This window comes from Microcaecilia unicolor, chromosome 2 (genome assembly GCF_901765095.1).
Source record: "Microcaecilia unicolor chromosome 2, aMicUni1.1, whole genome shotgun sequence".
Lineage (NCBI taxonomy): Eukaryota > Metazoa > Chordata > Amphibia > Gymnophiona > Siphonopidae > Microcaecilia > Microcaecilia unicolor.
The window spans coordinates 339104184-339123367 of NC_044032.1; the positions used below are offsets into that span (position 1 = coordinate 339104184).

Consider the following 19184-nt stretch of genomic DNA (forward strand, 5'->3'; position numbering starts at 1 on the left):
ATGATGCGTTCTTTAAGAGGGAGCCAGTGTAGCTTTTCTCGTAGTGGTTTAGCACTTTCATATTTTGTTTTACCGAATATGAGTCTAGCTGCTGTGTTCTGGGCTGTTTGAAGTTTCTTGATTATTTGTTCTTTGCATCCAGCATAGAGTGTGTTACACCTCATCCAGTTTAGTGAAATGCCCATCCCAATAAAAGAAAGTAGACAAGATCGATAGGCAGAGATCTTTGCGCAGAGATCTATGCTTACAGGGAAGCCACATCATAGCATGGAGCGGACAAGAACCAACCTCAGCCTGTTCCAATTGCACCCAAAGTTTATGTGGATGATCCTGATACCACTCAAAAGCCGCTTGCACTTGAGCCACCTTGTAATACCACAGAACATTTGGAACACCCAAACCCCACTTCTTATCCTTGTACAATAGAGCCCTAGGCAAACGGGGGCGCTTGTTAGCCCAAACAAAGCGAATCAATTTGTCTTGCACACCCACAAGGAAACCCCTAGAAACCCTTATTGGGAGAACTTGAAAAAGGTACAACAGATGTGGTAGTACATTCATTTTCAAAACCACAATTCTGCCTAGCCAGGACAGGTCTGTAATATCCCACCTCTCTAAATCTCTATAGATGGCCTTCAAGAGGGAAAGATAATTGGCAGAGAACAGCTCTGAGAAGTTAGGGGGTATAGTGACTCCCAGGTAGGCTATACCTTCCGTCACCCATTTAAAGGAAAAAGAATGCTTGAGTGACTCCAAAACCAGACGAGACATTCCGATCGCAAGAGCTTCTGACTTACTCATATTCAATTTGAAATCAGAAACTGCTGAATATAATGACAAGCCTTTCATCAGGTTTGGTAATGAGATTAATGGTTTTGTCAAAGAGAGAAGCACATCATCGGCGAAAAGTGCCAACTTATATTCCCTATTACCAACCTGAATTCCTGTTATGTTTGGGTCCGATCTAATGTACATCGCCAGAGGTTCCATAATCAATGCGAATAGCAGCGGCGAGAGAGGGCATCCCTGCCTAGTCCCACGAGATAAGGAGAACATCTGAGAGTTACCTCCATTAACCTGAACACATGCCCTTGGTGAAGTATACAGAGCCCGAATCCATCTACAAAAGCCCGAACCAATACCAAAGCGGTCTAACACTTGAAACATAAAAGGCCAATGGACTCTATCAAAGGCATTTTCGGCATCTAGTCCCAAAGACAGACAGAGAGGTTCAGCATTCAGCGAATATTGTCCATTGCCTGTCTATAAGGGATAAAACCCGTCTGGTCTGGATGTACTAGATCAGGCATAACTTTTGCAAGGCGATTGGCCAGGACATTTGCTAAGATTTTATATCAGAATTTAATAAAGAAATGGGGCGATAAGAGGCACGTTCATTCGTATTCTTACCAGGCTTAGGAATTACCGCTATCCAGGCTTCCATCATAGAAGAGGAAAATTCGTCTCCCACTAGGATCTCGTTTATAATCTCTGTCAGATAGGAGCCAATTTCCCCTGAAGTCTTATAAAAATCGTTGGGTAACCCATCCAGACCAGGCGATTTCCCCATTGGAAGAGCCTTAATCACCTTTGCAACCTCCTCAACTGAGTCCCGCCCGTCCAGTGCTTCCCGCTGTGCTGCTGTGAGTGTAGGGAAAGAGCATACTGACAAGAATTTATGTGTCGCATCAGGGTTCAGCGCAGTGTCAGAAGTATAAAGCGATTGGTAAAACGACTGGAACTTCTCCCGTATCTGCTTTGAATTGGTCACCAGCTTACCCGCCTTGTCTCGCACTTTGAGGATGGTCCAGTCAACCCTTTACTGCCTCAATTTAACCGCCAATGTCCTACCCGGTTTATTACTAAGTACAAAATGTGCATGCCTCGTTGAATAACTTTAACTGATCAGAATATATCTGGTCCAACTTTAGATGCAATGCCTGTATTTCCCTCAAAGTTGTTACAGAGTGAGAAGATTTATGCCTTTTTGATACGAGAGTCAGTTGCGTTAAACACTTAGCAACCTCCGCCCGTTGCTGTCTCACCCTAAAGCTGGCCTTTTGGAGAAAGTAACCCCTGGAGACCGCCTTTAACGCGTCCCAGACCACCCCCAGTGAAGGTCCTGACCCAGTGAAGGTCCCGAGTCTACATTAAGCTCCAAATAATCTTGTAGGATCTTTCTATAACCTGCTACAGTTTTCACATCTTTTAGCAAAGTGGTGTTCAACGTCCATCTCCTCTCCTTCTCCTCCCCACAGAGCGAGGGAAGACTAACCCACACTGGAGAATGGTCCAACAAGGTAGCAGTTCCTATCTCAGATGTCCATCCTGCGTGGGTTAATGAGACATCTACAAAAATATAGTCAATATGGGAATAGGTACCATGTGAGTGAGAGTAGAACAAGTAGTTCCTAACCCCCGGGTGAGAAACACGCCATAAATCGGATATTCCCAAATCTCTAGCAAACCTATTCAAGACCTGAGAAATCGTGACATCAACACCCGAAGGCAAGCCCGACCTATCCAATGCCGGGTGTTGAGTGGCATTAAAGTCCCCTCCCACGATAATTTTCCCGAAGGACAAGAAGTGAAGTGACCCACCAATTTAGTCAGGAACCGTCTCTGCAAATCAGCAAAAAACGCCCCTCTCTATCTCGCTCCGTTTTTACCACCTGAAACTGTAGTGAGGAGTGTAGCAAAATGGCCACCCCCCTTTTCTTAGACCCATCTAACGCAGACACACAGAAAATGGAGGGATATTGAGGATGGGATGAAAACTTTTCATGGCCCCTTCTCAGATGTGTTTCCTGGAGAAATACCACCTGTGGTTGAAAATGGGTTAGTTCTTTAAACAACTTTCGCGTTTTTGTGGAGAGTTCAGGCCTTTCACATTGTAAGACAAAAATTTTAGGTCCTTGGTCTTTTGAAATCTCTAACAGGCAAGCGTACTTCACAGTGTTCCAAACATGGGAGCCCCCTATATTCACCTTTGGTAGCAACCCCCTCCCCCTCAGCAGATCCCAGACCCCCCACCTCCCTGATCCCTCCCACCTTCAACCCCCCCCCCGCCCCCTATCAATCTTTACACCACACATACCCCCACCAGACAGCAGCCTTAGGCTCTGAATGGGAAAAAAAACCCGGGAAGAACTCCCCGTAGGCCCAATAGACCCCCTACCGACTCACATTCACCCCCTGCACACACCCCCACTTATTCAAAAGTCACCAGCAAGTGTACCATCCCTCCATCCACCAGAACCCACACGTGTCGCCGCATACCACTCCGACTGTTGACCCACAGAAATATGTGAATTTTCTCACAACAATCATTTCACCTTGGTAGCTAACAGAGCCAGGTAACAAAAGAAGAAAAGAAAAACAAAAGAAAACAAAGTCAAGTCAGATCTCGCTGCTTTTTGGCCTTCTGGGGAATCCTTTTCCATTTCTGCAGCTGTGATCTTATCGCTGGAGCCAAATCAGGTGGTGGAATCGCCGCCACGGTCAGACCCGCCTCATGCAATATCTTCCAGGCTTCCGCAAGCCTACGGATCCTGACCTGTTTTCCACTTATGGCAAAACACAGCGCGAATGGGAAGGACCATCTGTACAAAATGTTTTCCTTTAGTAAAATGTCAAGAACTGGCTTCTTTGCCCGCCGCTATGCCAAAGTGAACAGTGAGAGATCTTGGAAAACTGTGACCTTTGCCTCATTGTAATCCAAGGGTGGTATTTGGCGCGCTTTCACCCACAACTTCTCCTTCAGGGCATAGGAAGAGAATTGCATAATAATATTTCTAGGTCTGTTATCTCTCGGTTTTCCAAGTGCCCTATGCGCACAGCCCATCTCTACTGCCCCCGAATCCAGGGTTTTTCCCAGGATTTTTTCACATAACACATGAACAACTGCAGGAACGTCTTCCTTCTTGTCATTTTACGGTGTCCCACGGAACCGGAGGTTGTGCCTCCGCCCTCGGTTCTCCAAGTCATCAATTTTGTACTGCAGCTCCTCTGCCTGATCTGTCAGTTGTTGGAAACGGGAGTCCACCTCCACAAATCTCTCTGCCTGTTCGTCCACGCGCTCCTCCAGAACCTCGACCCATCCCCCTAACTCTCATAGGTCAATACTAATGGCGTCCATGTGCTCCAAGATCTCAATTTTGGACACTTTAATGTCCGCTCGAATTTCCTCAAGGCATTTTGCCAACTCTTTCGGGAAACCTTTTTTGGGGCCGAGCGCCTTAAATCCTCCTGGGAGGAGGCCGAGTCTGATCCAGATGAGCGGCCCGGTGCTGGAGACACGTATCGTGAGGGGCCTCTCACTAGTTTCCTCGCCAAACAGTGCTCTCCCTCCCTTGGCTGCAAAGCAGAATTTTTACTCATGTCGGTCACAGACTCACTGTGTATCGCCCTGGTTAGTCAAAACAGAAAACGGGAACCGATGGCGGCAGATGAAGCAAATTAAGTGCAGGGAAGTGTAGGAGCTAAGAACTCAGGCGTCCATTAAACCTCGTGACGTCACTTCCTCTTTGTCCAAACCTTTTTTAAACCCAGATATGCTAACCGCTGTTACCATCTCCTCTGGTAAAGAGTTCAAGAGCTTAACTATTCATTGAGTGAAAAAATATTTCCTCCTATTTGTTTTAAAAGTATTTCCAAGTAACTTCCTTGAGTGTCCCCTAGTCTTTGTACTTTTGGAACAAGTAAAAATTCAATTTACTTCTACTCATTCTACACCACTCAGGATTTTGTAGACCTCAATCATATCTCCCCTCATCCGTCTCTTTTCCAAGCTGAAGAGTCCCAACCTACTACTACTACTACTACTATTTAGCATTTCTATAGCGCTACAAGGCGTACGCAGCGCTGCACAAACATAGAAGAAAGACAGTCCCTGCTCAAAGAGCTTACAATCTAATAGACAAAAAAATAAATAAAGTAAGCAAATCAAATCAATTAATGTGAACGGGAAGGAAGAGAGGAGGGTAGGTGGAGGCGAGTGGTTACAAGTGGTTACGAGTCAAAAGCAATGTTAAAGAGGTGGGCTTTCAGTCTAGATTTAAAGGTGGCCAAGGATGGGGCAAGACGTAGGGGCTCAGGAAATTTATTCCAGGCGTAGGGTGCAGCGAGACAGAAGGCGCGAAGTCTGGAGTTGGCAATAGTGGAGAAGGGAACAGATAAGAAGGATTTATCCATGGAGCGGAGTGCACGGGAAGGGGTGTAGGGAAGGACGAGTGTGGAGAGATACTGGGGAGCAGCAGAGTGAGTACATTTATAGGTTAGTAGAAGAAGTTTGAACAGGATGCGAAAATGGATAGGGAGCCAGTGAAGGGTCTTGAGGAGAGGGGTAGTATGAGTAAAGCGACCCTGGCGGAAGACGAGACGGGCAGCAGAGTTTTGAACCGACTGGAGAGGGGAGAGGTGACTAAGTGGGAGGCCAGCAAGAAGCAGATTGCAGTAGTCTAAATGAGAGGTGACAAGGGTGTGGATGAAGGTTTTGGTAGAGTGCTCGGAAAGAAAGGGGCGGATTTTACGGATGTTGTAAAGAAAGAAACGACAGGTCTTGGCAATCTGCTGGATATGAGCAGAGAAGGAGAGAGAAGAGTCAAAGATGACCCCAAGGTTTCGAGCTGAGGAGACAGGGAGAATGAGAGAGCCATCAACAGAAATAGAAAACGGGGGGAGCGGGGAGGTGGGTTTGGGGGGGGAAATGAGAAGCTCGGTTTTGGTCATATTTAATTTCAGGTGGCGTTGAGACATCCAGACAGCAATGTCAGACAAGCACGCTGAAACTTTGGTTTGGATGCAAGGTGAGATATCAGGGGTAGAAAGGTAGATTTGGGAGTCATCAGCATAGAGATGGTAGGAAAAGCCATGGGATGAGATTAATGAACCAAGGGAAGAAGTGTAGATAGAAAAGAGGAGGGGACCAAGAACAGAACCCTGAGGTACGCCGACAGGCAGAGGGATAGAAGTAGAAGAGGATCCACCAGAGTGAACACTAAAGGTGTGGAGGGAGAGGTAGGAAGAGAACCAGGAAAGGACAGAGCCCTGGAATCCAAACCTCTTTAGCCTTTCCTCATACGAGAGGAGTTCCATCCCCTCTATCATTTTAGTTGCACTTCTTTAAACCTTTTCTAATTCCGCTATATCTTTATTGAGGTACGGCAACCAGAAGATTTCAGCATATTATCTACAATGACACCAAGATGTTTTTCTTGAGCGCTGACCCCCCAGGTGGACCCTAGCATCATAACTGTTATTCGGATTATTCTTTCTAATGTGCATCACCTTGCGTTTGTCCTCTAATTTCCCTCTCTCCTTCTCCTCTGCCTCCAGGTCCAGCATCTCTCCCTCTCCCTTTTCCTCTTCTTTCCCTCCACTCCACCTCAAGTCTTGTGATAAACACAGGACTGCCCTACCCTGAGGAGGCCGCCAGAGGGCGCTCTCCTACAGAAAGAATGGGAAAATGCCTTGATATGGTCCCTAGAGGGAGTTCCAATGGCACATCAGGGTAATGACCTGAAGGGGCCAGTTGAGGGAGCTCCAGTCAAGGCCTGAACATGGGGACCAGGGAATACCCATAGCAGAGGATTCCCCTTTAAGAGAAAAGGCACACAGAAGGCTCTGGACTCTTCCAGAACTAGGAGGAGGGGCCCAGAAAGGGTGTGGTGGGCTATTAGCAGCCCTATATAAACAGCATCTCCCAAGGAGCTGGGGACCTGAAGCCAGTTGGAGGAGATTCCTGGAAGATTGCAAAGAAGGATCCATCTAAAAGCCCAGAAGGTACTGACCTGGGATACCTTTTGGGGTAGAAATGAAATTGTGTATTATTGGAAGTTGAATGATATGCAGGAAAGGAGGAGATTCCTGGAAGAGAGAGAGAAGGATCCCTCTACAAACCAAGAAGGTGCTGACCTGGGATACCTTTTGGGGTAGAAATGAAACTGTATATTATTGAAAGTTGAATGATATGCTGGAAACTGTGTCTACAGCCAGGAACCAGGTGCTAATAAAGAGTTATTGTTAATTTGCATCTGGTGTGGAGTGAATTTGCATATGGTTGAAAGCTGAGAAACCCGGGTTATATTCCAAAGAAGGGTGACCAGGGGGCCCATCAGAGGAACCGGTAAGGTGGCCTGTTACCAGGGGATACAGCTGGGAGGCAGGTCCACGAACGGGTGTTAATGAAGAAGTCACCCCGAGTGAAAGAGGAGCCCCAAACATAGAGCCCAGATTTACAGAAGTCACAGAGGATCCTTGTTTCTGGGTTGTTTTCTGAAGCAGAGTGCTAGCAAACCCTAGTGGAGAACAGAAGAAGCTTGACAAGAACCACAAGAGAGCTCTCTGCACATGAGACTCCTGGGGGGGGCTTACAATCTGGTATCTCCTTTCTCTGAATCTCCATTCTATCCATGGTCCTGCAACTCCTTCTCTCTCTAGAATCTCTGGATCCTTTCCTCTGCAGTGTCCTCCTCAGATATAAATTGGAGGTTCCATACTTAGATAAGTTTTGCTGATAAGATTGGCTGTATTCTCTACTTTTTCATTTGGTATCATGGCAACAAAGCTGGCAGAACATGTCCTTAACAATATTCTCCTTCAGAATGATTTGAAAGCCTTTCCGGCAGAGTCTGCTCAGTTACGAATTGACTTGGCATGGTCTTTTTCAGGGGGTTGGGGTTCCCTGCCAGCAAAGGTAGGCCACGGCAGGTTGGCGGCGGGAGGGGGGGTTGCGAGGGCCATCGGTAGGGGGTTCCAGGGCCAAATCTACGGGGGCCCTGGCCCTCTTGGCCCCATTACAGATATGCCCCTGGAATTATCACAGCACAAAGTGTCCTTGGAAAATAGGAATTAGAGTTTGGTGTATGGAATTAAGTATTTAAGAGAGCAGGCCATGAGGCTTCTTTAATTAAGCAGATCTAGTAATCAGAGCTGTCTCTGTACACAGATGAAAATGTAAAGTAAAATGTAGTGATTTCCAAAGTTGCGGTACTGATAGTATCATCATTTGCTGGCAGAGATCAGACAGCAAAAAGCACAGCGTGTACAACTTTCTAACCAGCGTGATCTGGCACAATGAAGCCATGGCAGGACTTGAATTATATATTCTCAGACTTAGAGTGCAAGAGTTAAATGTAGATCGAAAAACTGATTGTGGGAATGTTTTTATGACAGGATATGCTCTCCTCAGGACAGCCACAGTAAAGTAAATCAAATCAAATCACTTCTTATATACCGCTAATATCCCCTTTCCAGGATTCAGTGTAGTTTATGTTCTAAGTTTATGTTCTAGCAATGTCTCTAGGTGAGACAAAAGCTGGTAATGTTAGTGAGAGGTATGAGAACAATTAAAGACCATTGGTGTAATGCATGAGACCAAAAACATTACAGGAAAGGATAATGGATGATACTAGGCGGAAGAAGTAAATGGATTGTTATGAAGCAGTCTTTGGGAAGAGAAAGGTTTTCAGCCTATTCCAGAAACTAAGCTGGATTCTCTGCAAAAGCGATGTTCCTTTTTTGTGCCAGAGGTGTGACCTTCATCCTGTAAAATGAAGCAGGATGAAAGTACAAACCACTTCCTGTCACAAGAGGGACAGAAGATGAAATTTACCATTGCACCAAGAACATAAGATCATAAGCTTTGCCACACTGGTACAGACCAAAGGTTCATCAAGCCCAGTATCCTGTTTGCAACAGTGGCCAATTCAAGTCACAAGTACCCAGCAAGATCCCAAAAGATTAAAACAGATTTTGTGCTGTTTATCCTAGAAATAAGCAGTGAACTTTCCTAAGTTCATCTCAATAATAGCTTATGGACTTTTCTTTTAGGAAATTATCCAAACCTTTTTAAAACCCTGTTAAGCTAACTGCTTTTACCACATTCTCCTGCAAGGCATCTGATAAATAAACTGAGTGCCCTCGGTATGGGACCTAAAATGACTGGACTGACTGGGTTAAAAACTGGTTAAGTGGAAGGAGACAGTGGGTAGTGGTAAATGGAGCTTGCTCTGAGGAAAGGGCTGATCAGTGGTGTACCGCAGGGTTCAGTTCTCAGGCCAGCTCTTTTTAACATCTTTGTGAGTGATGATACCAAACATTGTAATAGGGTGGACACCCCAGAGGATGTGGATGGTATGAAGAAGGATCTAGTGAAGCAACTAAGATTTAATTTTAAGAAATGCAGGGCAATGAACTTGGGTTACAAGAATCCAAGGGAATGGTACATTATAGGGGGTGAAATGCTTCTATGTAAAAAAGAAGAGTGAGACTTTTGTGTCTGATGACCTTAAGGTGGCTAAACAGGTAGAAAAGGTGACGGTCAAAGCCAGAATGATGCTTGGGTGCATAAGGAGAGGGATGACCAGCAGGAAAAAAGAGGTGATAGTGCCCTTGTGTAAGTCTCTGGTGAGGCCCAAGTTAGAGTACTGAGTGTAATTCTGGAGACCGCACCTATGGAAAGATATAAACAGGATGGAGTCGATCCAGAGGGCGGGTACAAAATTAGTAAGTGGTCTCTGTCGTAAAACATATAGGGACAGGCTTAGGAACCTCAACATGTATGCGCTGGAAGAGAGACGAGAGGGGATATGATAGAGTCGTTTAAATACCTCAGTGGCGTCAATATACAGGAGGTCGAACCTTTTTGAAATGAAGGAAAACTCTGGCATGAGGGGGCATACAATGAAGTTATGAGGAAATAGACAGGAGGAATCTAAGAAAATTCACATAAAGGGTGGTGGATGCATGCAATGGCCTCCCGGTGGAGGTTGTAGAGATGAGGACTGTGTCAGAATTTAAGAAAGCGCAGGACAGGCATGTGGGATCCCTTAGGAAAGGAATAGTTAGAGGTTACTGAGGATGAGCAGACTGGATGAGCCATTTGGCCCTTATCTGCTGTCATATTTCTATGTTTCTAACCAATTCCAGAGATAACTACACAATGGGTGAAGAAATATTTTCTCCGATTAGTAGCTTCATTGCATGCCCCCTAGCCCTTGTATTTTTGGAAAGAGTAAACAAGCAATTCGCATTTACCTGCTCCACTCAACCCAGCATTTTATAGACTTCTATCATATCTCCCCTCAGCCGTCTTTTTTCCAGCTGAAGAGCCCTAGCCGCTTTAGCCTTTCCTCATAGGGAAGTTGTCCTAGTCCCTTTCTCATTTTCGTCACCCTTCTCGGTACCTTTTCTAATTCCACTATCCTGCTTATTTTCGAAGGAGATCGCTGGCCATCTTCCAACATAAATCGGGAGATGGCCGGCCATCTCCTGAACCCGGCCAAATCGATATAATCGAAAGCCGATTTTGGCCGGCTCCAACTGCTTTCCGTCGCAGAGCCGGCCAAAGCTAAAGGGGGCGTTTCCGGAGGGTTTGGAAGGCGGGATGGGGGTGTGGTTATGAGATGGCCGGCTTCGGCCGATAATGGAAAAAAGGCCGGCTCTGACGAGCACTTCGCCGGCTTCACTTGGTCCATTTATTTTTAGGACCAAGCCTCAAAAAAGTACCCCAATTGATCAGATGACCACCGGAGGGAATCGGGGATCACCTACCCTTACGCCCCCAGTGGTCACCAACCCCCTCCCACCCAAAAAAAAAATTAAAAAACATTTTTTTGCCAGCCTCTATACCAGCCTGAAATGTCATACCCAGCTCCCTGACAGCAGTATGCAGGTCCCTGGAGTAGTGTTTTGTGGGTGCAGTGCACTTCAGGCAGGTGGACCCAGGCCTATCCCCCCCTACCTGTTGCACTTGTGGTGGTAAATGGGAGCCCTCCAACCCCCCCAACCCACTGTACCCACATGTAGGTGCCCCCTTCACCCCTTAGGGCTATGGTAGTGGTGTAGAGTTGTGGAGAGTGGGTTTTGGGGGGGATATGGGGGGGCTCAGCACCCAAGGTAAGGGAGCTATGCACCTGGGAGCAATTTGTGAAGTCCACTGCAGTGCCCCCTAGGGTGTCCAGTTAGTGTCCTGGCATGTCAGGGGGACTAGTGCACTACAAATGCTGGCTCCTCCCACGACCAAATGCCTTGGATTTGGCCGGGTTTGAGATCACCGGCATTAGTGTCCATTATTGCCATCTCTAAAGCTGGCCCAAATGCTGAGATTTGGCTGGCTCCGACTGTATTATCGAAATGAAAGATAGCCAGCCATCTTGTTTCAATAATACGGTCGGGGCGCCGCTTTATGGGGCCAGCCATACAGATGGTCGGCGCCGTTTGATTATGGCCCTCTATGTCTTTTTTGAGATGCAGTGACCAGAATTGCACACGGTATTTGAGGTGTGGTCCCACTAAGGAGCGATACAAAGGCATTATGACATTCTCATTTTTGTTTTCCATTCCTTTCCTAATAATTCCTAACATGGGACCACCAGAATGGAATAAACTGCCTGGTTTGTAGTGTTTAAATGTCAGTTAAAGGATTATTTCCTTTGTTTGGTTTACCATGTGCCTGGGGAACCGGAACTTTGTTGCCAATTTAATTATGACTCATTTTGCCTGGACTCACTGATTGTGGTTTGTGTTTTAATTATGTTTTGTTTTGGTGAGATTTTTATGTTTTATTATCTGTGTTGCTTTGTGGTCCACCCTAGATAAGGGTGGATTATAAATATTAATTAATGAAATGAAGATTAAATTCTATTTGCTTTCTTAGCCACCACCGCACACTGAGCAAAGGGTCTCAACGTTTCATCAACGATGACGCTTAGATCCCTTTCCTGGTCGGTGACTACTAATGTGGAACCTTGTATTACGTAGCTATAATTCGGGTTCTTCTTTCCCACATGCATCGCTTTGCACTTGCTCACAAATGTCATCTGCCATTTGGATGCCCAGTCTCCCAGACTCCTAAGATCCTCTTGCAGTTTTCACAATCCTCTTGTGATTTAACAACTTTGAATAGCTTTGTGTCATTAGCAAATTTAATGACCTCACTAGCTATTCTCATCTCTAGATAATTTATAAACATATCAAAAAGATGTGGCCCCACTTTTGTAGCTACTGAGGGAAAGAAGGGTCAGTCTCAATAGCAGGGAAGAATGAATACGGGTCAACACATTTTTCTACACAAACTGTACCTGAGGTACCTAAACAGAGCAGGCTGAAATTAAAAGATAAATTCCTCACTGTAGTGAAGGGGAAGGGGTGGGGGTGAGGGCTGGCCTACAGTACCCAACAGTGTGAGACAGTTTCTGTGAAAGCTAATTCTGGTTACCCAAGGATCCATTGCTGGCTAACATGAACTGTTTTTCTATACCTGTTGAAGACAAAGACATTTCAGAAAAAATGCTAAACAGCAAGGTAGTGAGAGTACTATATGTTCCTCACCATTGGCAGTGGGCCCAGATGTGAACTGAACACACACAAAACCCTTGTTCTTCTCTGTATATCAAGAAAGCCTGGAAGCTATAATTATGGATTAGCGTCCTTCTCTGGAACAAATAGGACCAGCCAAATTGCTATGCCAGAGAAATTTAAGGCTGCTGACAACCTTAATTTACAGCCTCTGAGCCACAGAAACAGTACTTTGAATATTGTTGTGGCTGTTACAGCGTTGGTAGTTGGAATTCTGAACATAAATTTCAAGCCTCCTCACAGTTAGTTATGTAAAGGACGATGATTGTATAACCATAGTTTCTTTCCTTCTACAGGTATCTGATAAAGAGTTACCCAAGTAAAACTGGAGCAGTTTAATATCCAGCTGAAAAACATAATGAATGTTGACCTGATCACACAAAAATAAAAGGTTTTGTTACACGTTCCTATAGGGAAGATGACAGCATTAGTGCCAAATGTGTCTACGTTTTCATAGAGCTGAATTCATTAACAGCCCTTTTACTAAGCCACAGTAGGGCTAATGCATGGGTAGCGCGAGCCAAATCGACTCTACTGCAGAGGCAGCGTGGGCAGTGGAGGAGTGGCCTAGTGGTTAGGGTGGTGGACTTTGGTCCTGAGGAACTGAGTTCAATTCCCAGCACAGGTAGCTCCTTGTGACTCTGGGCAAGTCACTTAACCCTCCATTGCCTGCCACATTGAGCCTGCCATGAGTGGGAAAAAAGCACAGGGTACAAATGTAACAAAAAAAAAAAAAAGTTGGTGAATGCTGTTTCCCACAATAGAAAGTCATTTTCTATTTTCTACCGCAGGGGGCATTCCCAGTAGTAATTGGCAGCGTGATCACATTGCCACACACTGCCTGATTACCACAGGAGTAGTGTGTGAGCCCTTACCGCCAAGTAAATAGGTGGCATTAAGGGCTCAGGCAGTAAATAGCCACAAACTAGTTTTCATGTTAGTGCATGGCCATTTATTGCCCCATTAAAAAAGGCCTTTTTCCCAGCTGTGGTAAAAAATGGTCCACCGCGTGCAAATTTCACCTACTCACACTAGCGCAGGCCACTTTTTATCAAGGCTTAGTAAAAGGACTCCTAAGAGCCCTTTAATTCTGGGTCGCTTTCATGGATCTACTTTTCCCAAGAATATTAGGACTAGGGGGCACACAATGAAGCTATAAAGTAGTACATTTAAAACGAATCAGATAAATTTTTCTTCGTTCAACATGTAATTAAACTCTGGAATTTGTTGCCAGAGAATGTAGTAAAAGCAGCTTAGCGGGGGTTAAAAGATTTTTATATGGCTTTCTAAAAGAAAAGTCCATAGACCATTATTAAAATGAACGGGGAAAATCCACTGGTTATTTCTAGGATAAGCAGCATAAAATGTATTGTAATTTTTTAGGATCTTGCCAGGTACTTGTGACCTGGATTGGCCACTGTTGAAAACAGGATGCTCGTCTTGATGGACTTTCGGACTGTCCCAGTATGGCAATACTTATGTGCTTATGTAACTGTTTTTTTTATAACATAAAGAATTTACCTAGTTCAGTAGCTAACTTGTTCTATGTTGCTCTAGTATTTTCCTAGGTCATGCCTACGTGAACTTGATGGAGCCATTGAAGAGATATTTTGGGAGTTTGTAAGTCTGGTACATAACCTATACTGATTGAATTCAAGTGTCACCCTACCCTAAGAGATGGCAAACCTCCAGAAGTGGTTTGGTTTGATTGTACTAACAGCTGAAGTGGAGCAGGGAACCTGTAGTTATTTATTTGAGCAAATGAAGTAATGTTTTTATGAAGATGCCTGAAGAAGAAAAGAAATTATGAGTCAAGATTTTTGTTAATTTCCGTTCAGTGATAAAACTTTAAAACACAGTTTTCATTTATGTCTTAGGAAAGATATTTTTTTTGTGTGTACTGAAGTTCTCTTATTAGACCTAAAGCCAATGTACAGTTAGCATAAAAGTTGTACCACTAAGATATTTTTAATGTTAAATGGATATTAATAATCCAGAACAGGATAGTCTGCTCTTTGTTTTACAGATGGGAAACTGCATCATGAAAGTCCTGTTCGTGATTGCCTTCCTAGTGGGAGCCAAACTTGCTGATTTTACTTGGTTTACTTCTGTTTATAAAGCATGCACACTACACTGGGATTTTTATTATCCAGTCACAGACAGTTATACACAATTTTTTTATGTTAATGGATCCTTGACATGTGCTAGAAGGTAACCGAATAACAAAGTCCCACGGGACAGGCATTGTAGACTCCTGAGACAGGCATGTTACATGCTGAAACATGTTGCCGTGTTGAGTCTTGAGCACTGACATTACTTTTAGTGTACATTACTGAACTTTTAGTATATTTATTTTGTTGTGTATTGTTTTACACATGCTATATTTTTAGCATTTATTTTATGTTACTTTGTACACATTTAAAATAATAAACTTTAACTGCATTGTTCTAGTTTGCCTATCCTTCCTCCATTCTCCTTGACATATGCTCCAGGAACATTGTGATAATACTGACTTTTATTCACAATATACACAATCGTTAGAAACACATGAATTAGGCTGCATCCACAACACAGAATATTTAAAGCCTGCATAAAGACCATGGTCAAATTGCTGTAACAAGTAAAATTATACCTAAATGATTTTACCATTTATACATATACAAGCAACAAAGCCCATTTCGTGAAAAATGAAACGAGCCCTAGGAAGGCTGTTGTGTAAACGATTTCTCCTCTCTCCCTTGCCCTCCCCTCCATGTTCAGCGATTCTTCCCTCCCATCCCATCCAATCCATGTCCAGCGATTCTCCTCTGCCCTGCCCTCCCCTCCGTGTCCCGTGATTCTGGCCTCCCCTCCATGTTCAGTGATTGTCCTCTGCCCTGCTGTACCCTCTCATCCATGTCCTGCGATTCTCCCCTCGCCTCCCATCCCATCCATGTGCAGCGATTCTCCTCTGCCCTGCCCTCCCATCCCATCCATGTCCAGTGATTCTCCCCTCCCCTGCCCTCCCATCTATGGCCAGTGACTCTGTCCTTCCTGCCGCCCTGCCTTTAAGCCATTCATCTTACCTCAGGTCGCAGCGGCGGCAGGATCGGCTCGCATCGCCTCCAGCCTTCCCTTGCCTTCCTTCTCAGTGTTCCGCCCTCCTCTGACATCATTTCATCTTTCCATGAGGGTGGGACACTGAGAGGGAAGGGAACGCTGGAGGCGAGCTGACATCAGCTCATTTGGATGCTGTTAAGATCCCAGCCAGTCTAATTTGTTTGCATTATGCATATATATATAGTCCCCCCTCCCCCGATATTCAAAGCTGACTGGTTAAATAGCATATCGACACCTAACTGCTAATATTCAGTGGGAGGGTAACTGGTTATCTCCACTGAATGTTGCTGGTTAGCGCCTAGCACATGACTGGCTATATCACGTGACTTACCTAACCCCAGGGCCGTGCTAACACAGTAAGCAAGGTAAGCAGCGCAGAGGGGCGCCTACCGTTTCCTGAGGTCAGCTCACTTGCAAAACGTTTTACCTGAAGCTGTGATTCTCCTCTCTCCCTTGCACTCCCCTCTTCGGCCACAGTGCTCACTGAGGTAGGCAGGCTGGCTCTGCTAATGAAGTTGCTGTGAAATATATTAATTTATTATATAGGTAAGAAAATAGAATAATACACCCTACACTACAGCTCAGCTGTACAAATGTAGCTCCCTTATGCTGATAAGCAACTGTAGAATGTATTGTCTAACTAAAACACTGATATCACTAGTTACTAGGTTATTACACAATCCTGATTAGTAATACTGACTAGGTTATGAAGTAATACAGTTAGCAGCACATCTTCCTGATCACAAAGTTCTGACTAACACGCCTTTGCTGAGGTAAGAACCCACTGGCTAATCCCCGACTATAGAAAATAAATCCCCGTAATTCTCACCGAGCTGACTCTAGGTGGTCTCTCAGATGAAGTGGACACAGGTTTTTCCCTTTAGACTCCAGCTGTTTTCCACAGCGAGTCCCCGTCTTAGGAAACAGCACAGGCTCTCTGCAGCATGCAGGATTACAGTGTCTCTGGCCGGTAGAGCTGAACAACAGGTACTTTCTTCAGATGGTCAGTTCACAAGGTTGTGGGTCACTTCAGGTCTCGCTGGTCTTCTTGCCAGCTACCCTTCTTCCAGTAGAACCAGACCAATTCCCCTTTCTTCTTTTCTTTCTTTTCTTTCTTATCTTCTGTCTGTCCTCTGACTCCTCTTTCTGGTTTTCGCTCTCTGGCCCCTGATTCCCAGGTGACCAGACAGCAACCAATCAGGATCTTGTCCAGCTCCTTCCCTGAGCAAGAAAAACCTTTTTTTTCTTCCAGTTGTTACATTGTGTTATGCATTCCTGTCTTTCATCAGACTCGCTGGCACCATGGCCTTACCCCCTGTAGCTCATCAGGGAGGTGCAAGGGTCAGGTAGCCCACTGCATATCCTTGAGTTTTTTCCAGACCTGCCAGTTATTTACCACAAGCAGAGCTCTGCCACAAACAGAAAGTTGAATCTGCTTGGTCACTGAAGTGCAGGGTCTTAGTTCACAGACTCCATCTTGACATAGTTGTATACACAGGCAGAGACCAGCAGAGTGAGGCTCACAGGGAAATAGCCCAACACCACCTTTCCCCATCCCCCGCCTCAGGCCAGCCAGCTCCTGCTCTATGCAAGCCATATTGGATGTGCTGATCTCAAAGACAATCCTTTTACATACATAGGGCGGCAGCGGCGGCAGGAGGAGGCCGAGGTCGAGGCCGAGGAGGCCAAGGAGGAGGAAGGCGAGGCCGAGCAGGAGGAGGGCGAGGCTGAGCAGGAGGAGGGCGAGGCCGAGCAGGAGGATCCATGGGCAGACATGCCTCCCCTTGAGGGGGATGATGAGGAGGGCCCAACACCACCCGCCCTCTCCACCCCACCCCACCCCCATCTGCAGCCCTATCCCCACCCCATCCCCACCCCCATCACCAACCCCAGCACTGCGCCTCCTGCAGCAACTGGTCAATACCACCTCCCCGCCCCCCCCCCCCCCCCCCCCCCCCCCCCCCGTTTTCTATTTCTGTTGATGGCTCTCTCATTCTCCCTGTCTCCTCAGCTCGAAACCTTGGGGTCATCTTTGACTCTTCTCTCTCCTTCTCTGCTCATATCCAGCAGATTGCCAAGACCTGTCGTTTCTTTCTTTACAACATCCGTAAAATCCGCCCCTTTCTTTCCGAGCACTCTACCAAAACCCTCATCCACACCCTTGTCACCTCTCGTTTAGACTACTGCAATCTGCTTTTTGCTGGCCTCCCACTTAGTCACCTCTCCCCTCTCCAGTCGGTTCAAAACTCTGCTGCCCGTCTCGTCTTCCGCCAGGGTCGCTTTACTCATACTACCCCTCTCCTCAAGACCCTTCACTGGCTCCCTATCCATTTTCGCATCCTATTCAAACTTCTACTAACCTATAAATGTACTCACTCTGCTGCTCCCCAGTATCTCTCCACACTCGTCCTTCCCTACACCCCTTCCCGTGCACTCCGCTCCATGGATAAATCCTTCTTATCTGTTCCCTTCTCCACTACTGCCAACTCCAGACTTCGCGCTTTCTGTCTCGCTGCACCCTACGCCTGGAATAAACTTCCTGAGCCCTACGTCTTGCCCCATCCTTGGCCACCTTTAAATTTAGACTGAAAGCCCACCTCTTTAACATTGCTTTTGACTCGTAACCACTCTCCTCCACCTACCCTCCTCTCTTCCTTCCCGTTCACATTAATTGATTTGATTTGCTTACTTTATTTATTTTTTGTCTATTAGATTGTAAGCTCTTTGAGCAGGGACTGTCTTTCTTCTATGTTTGTGCAGCGCTGCGTACGCCTTGTAGCGCTATAGAAATGCTAAATAGTAGTAGTAGTAGTAGTAGTAAAATACACTTCTGATATTTTTGTATATAACAGGGTGTATACTTTGTGCACTACATATTATCAAATGCTGGGGTTGATTTGAGAGGAGGCAGCAATCTGGGTTACATGACAGGTAATCTGTGACACAGAAACTTTGGTATATATGTGTGATAAGTGTGGCCATATAGAAGGCCACCTGTTCCTTCCAAACTGCATGGCTGTATGGTAAGGGGGAGGAGGCTGGGTGGGCATTTCTGTTGAGCAACACAAATGCCAATCCAGCTTCTCCCCCCCTTACCATACAACCGCACAGCACAGAGTTGTGTAAATAATAGGTATGTTGTCTAGCACCAGTGATTTGCCAAGTAGAAACTTGCAGATAACCATAGGTAGCGCATAGACGATGTTCGCTCCCTGATCGCCAGACACCCTTACCCACAATCAAACCTCATTGGTGAGGGCCAGGAAGGAGCTACAAACAGCTGGGTCATCTTTTCACATTGAATGTATCAATAATGGTATATAGTGCTCAGGAGAAAAGGGAAACCAAGGGTAAAAGCATTACATGGATGTTTACTTCATCACAATTGCAATATAATACATCAGGTACAGAAGGGCACAGACTAGGGGAATTATATAGGCAACGGGCTGTAGTCACCTGCAGGTAATTTAGAATAGGAACTGTAACTAGAACCCCTCTCCTTCACCATGACTTAAGGGCTTAAGGCAGTGGTAGGCACGCACCTGTGACCACCTTGAAAATAGTTTGCAGGATAGAATATAGAAATGTTGTTCCAGAACTATGGAGGATTGTAGGACTCTGTTGAATAATGTGGAGAAGACATTCAGGGCATATATGCTTCCCCCCCTCCCCACCCCCAACAACTCTGAGAATGGGTGGGCACTTCATAACAGGGGACTGGGGTT

General features: G+C 45.6%; 1 long non-coding RNA gene across 1 annotated transcript in view; it reads left to right on the forward strand.

The window, feature by feature from the left end:
* Positions 1-14714, forward strand: part of LOC115462449 — a 47651-nt gene extending 32937 nt beyond the window's left edge. The window contains exon 4 of the long non-coding RNA XR_003940852.1: positions 13918-14714. This is a non-coding gene — a long non-coding RNA (uncharacterized LOC115462449). The remainder of the gene's footprint in view (positions 1-13917) is intronic.
* Positions 14715-19184: the final 4470 nt, after the last annotated feature.